The following is a 3,313-nucleotide window of genomic DNA, read 5'->3' on the forward strand; positions in this document are numbered from 1 at the left end:
TTGTCTTTGCGGCGGGCCCTCCCAAAATTTCAGACATACGCACCCGTGCAATAAATATTTGCGTTTCGTTCGACACAACGTGGTAAAATATCACAATTATATACAGAGATACTGCCAAAGTTTCTGCGCGCATACTGTGATGCGAGCTTTATCCGAGATTTTTCGCGTTAAGAGGAAAAAAGAGAAGGAAATTTGGGAAAAATCAATGTTCGGATAATGTAAAGATGAAAATTTCACAAGATGAAATTAACGCGTTAGAAATTTCTAAAATTTAAAGAAGCATATATATTAGAAGAAATGCACGTTATTAAATTATATATAATTTATTAGTTTATATATTAATTTATATATTTTTTATTTTTTTAATAAATCACCTAAAATACTATTCAAAATTTGGAATTGGAACGTTGTACGAAGATCGAAAAAAGAATGGTGATTTTTAAACATACATTTTTTTCTTTAATAAATTAATAAAATACTATTCAAAATTTGGAATTGGAACGTTGTACGAAGATCGAAAAAAGAATGGTGATTTTTAAACATACATTTTTTTCTTTAATAAATTAATAAAATACTATTCAAAATTTGGAATTGGAACGTTGTACGAAGATCGAAAAAAGAATGGTGATTTTTAAACATACATTTTTTTCTTTAATAAATTAATAAAATACTATTCAAAATTTGGAATTGGAACGTTGTACGAAGATCGAAAAAAGAATGGTGATTTTTAAACATATATTTTTTTCCTTAATAAATTAATAAAATACTATTCAAAATTTGGAATTGGAACGTTGTACGAAGATCGGAAAAAAGAATGGTGATTTTTAAACATTTTAAATTATATATGATTTATATATATTTTTATTTTTCTTTAATAAAAATTTCTATTCAAAATTTGGAAACAAAGATCGAAAAAAGAATGGTAATTTTTAAACATTTTATATTATTATTATTGCAGAGAATATAATGCTCGCGATGGAAACGGGAATGGTAAAATGCGGAATAACACGAAGGCAGCCGTTTCCTCTCTTTTACTTTTCATATTTATGCAAAATCGATTTGATAGTAAGCTCTCATTACTTTCGGGTTTAATCCCCCGTTGAAACGTGCATGCTTCGATTTCTAAATTCGCCGTCGACAAAGGATTATTTTGTCGCGATTGATGGACGGCTCGAAAAGTTGGTGGTTGTGTGTCGTAATCCCCTCGCTTCTCATTCACGTTGTAAATTCCCCTCGTTGATGGCTATCGTCGTCCCTTTGATCAAATGTCGCAAAAATTTGTTAATACGTATTTGTTATACATATATACGTCCGTTTAACGCATTCGTATTGCTCGATAATAATAATAGAATTTTTATGATATTTGATCAAAGGGTAGCTTTGAATCAACGCTGTATCGAAACGTGATTCGCAAAGAGCTCGCGGTAAACTCGTCTGAATTTCTAGTAAAGATATCGAGATTTATCCGATGAAAATAATTTCATCGATTATTAATGCAATTTTAGCTCGCGTAAAGTAAAAAATTAAGAATAGAAATTTAAGTTCATTAAACGTTTGCTCGAAATCTTAATTAAAATTTTGAAAAGAAAAGTTTAAATTATAGTTATATTTTAAATGTTATTTTAAAAATTATATTATAAATAAAGTTAAAATTTGAGTTTTTCCGATTACTTACGTTTTTAAGATATTACAACGCAGAGTTTATTCGATTGATTAAAATTTGTTAGAAAGATACTTCCAAAATTTCCAAATTGCGTATACATTTTCCTTCCTCCGCTGTTTCCACGATTCGACACGCTCCGCCCATCTTCATTATTGCAAATTAGGTGTTTGTGAGAAAACCGCGAAACCGCAGGATGCATGCAAACGTGGATTAGCAAGCGTTTAATGGCGAGGCTAATAGAATACCGTCGCGTTATAAACGGCACACGATGAGATTCTCTCCCTCGAAACCAAGTTCGAATCAAAAAACATCCCTGAATTTCCAATTTATTCCCTCTTTCCAAATTACATCCCACGATCACACTCGTCGAAACCTACCTACCCCTGAAAATCCTGCCCCTGAACCTGAACCTGAAGAGAGGAGAGAGAAGGGACGCGAGACTTTCGCTCTCGCTTTTTTCTCTTCGAGATTCCATCTTTTTATTATTTTATAAATTTCCCCTCTTTATTTTTTCGTTTCGACGGATGAAAATGAAACGACAATATTTGTCGATGAATAAAAGGGGGGAGAGGGAGAGGGGGAGGAGAAAAAAAAGAAGAAAAATACACGCCAGACTCTCTGTCTTCGATACTATTGCCACGCGGAGCGCGGGTGGAATGTCATTCAGTGCAAACCTACCCCCCTCCCTCCCCTCGACACTGGGCGCGGCTGGGAATCGTTCAGCCAGAAGCGTAATTGATTCGGAATTATTGCACACGACATTTGTCCGCGCAAGCCGATGCAATCGAGTTATGACGGAAAACTGTGTTATAACGCAGTTATTCAGAGGGGGAGAAAGAAGCATATAACGGACGCGTAGAAAGAGAGGGAGAGAGGGAGAGAGGGGGAGGAAGCACTGGGGTTTATTCCACGGGTATTGTTGCGTACAGTTTATTTAATTATAAAATCGAACCGAAGCGCGGCTCGCTGTCTCGGAAATTGTTTTAACCTTGTTTCGGATGCGCGTTGATTGGCATCGAAACGGTTTCGCGATTCCCGATTCATCGATGAATCCTAATGTTCTTGTCTTACATGAGAATTTGTTTTTTTTTTTTTTTAAGGGTGGTATTCTTGATCTCGAAATTGAAAAAACGGGCGAATCGTATTTTAAATAGGGGATTTATTGTTTTTTTAAGGGATGAGGTGTATCTTTGATTTCGAAATTAAAAAAAAACGTGAATCGTATTTTAAACGAGGATTTATTGTTTTTTTTTTTAAGAGACGAGATGTATTCTTGATCTCGAAATTGAAAAGACGCGCGAATCGTATTTTGATATGAGAATTTGTTGTTGTTTTTTTTAGGGATACATTCTTGATCTCAAAATTAAAAAAACACGCGAATTTTTATTTTAAACAAAGATTTATTGTTTTTTTTTTTTAAGAGACAAGATGTATTCTCGATTTCGAAATTGAAAAGAATCGTATTTTAAACATAAGAATTTGTTTTTTTTTTTTTTTAAGGGACGAGGTGTATTCTTGATCTCGAAATTGAAAAGAATCGTATTTTAAACATAAGATTTATTATTTTTTTAAGAGACAAGCTGTATTTTTGATTTCGAAATTGAAAAGAATCGTATTTTAAACATGAGAATTTGTTTTCTTTTTTTTTTT

At 32.9% G+C, this 3,313-nt stretch overlaps 1 protein-coding gene and 2 long non-coding RNA genes across 3 annotated transcripts in view; 2 read left to right on the plus strand and 1 right to left on the minus strand.

The window, feature by feature from the left end:
* The window catches only part of LOC102681294 (trichohyalin), a 185,047-nt gene that overhangs the window by 138,245 nt on the left and 43,489 nt on the right, over positions 1-3,313 (plus strand). The window lies entirely within an intron of this gene.
* The window catches only part of LOC102681214, a 14,367-nt gene that overhangs the window by 6,510 nt on the left and 4,544 nt on the right, over positions 1-3,313 (plus strand). The window lies entirely within an intron of this gene.
* LOC116186052 overlaps positions 1-3,313 on the minus strand; it is a 74,653-nt gene that overhangs the window by 1,499 nt on the left and 69,841 nt on the right. Inside the window, exon 2 of the long non-coding RNA XR_004150975.1 lies at positions 2,342-2,354. This is a non-coding gene — a long non-coding RNA (uncharacterized LOC116186052). The remainder of the gene's footprint in view (positions 1-2,341; positions 2,355-3,313) is intronic.

This window comes from Apis dorsata, unplaced genomic scaffold (assembly GCF_000469605.1).
Source record: "Apis dorsata unplaced genomic scaffold, Apis dorsata 1.3 scaffold_397, whole genome shotgun sequence".
Classification (NCBI taxonomy): domain Eukaryota; kingdom Metazoa; phylum Arthropoda; class Insecta; order Hymenoptera; family Apidae; genus Apis; species Apis dorsata.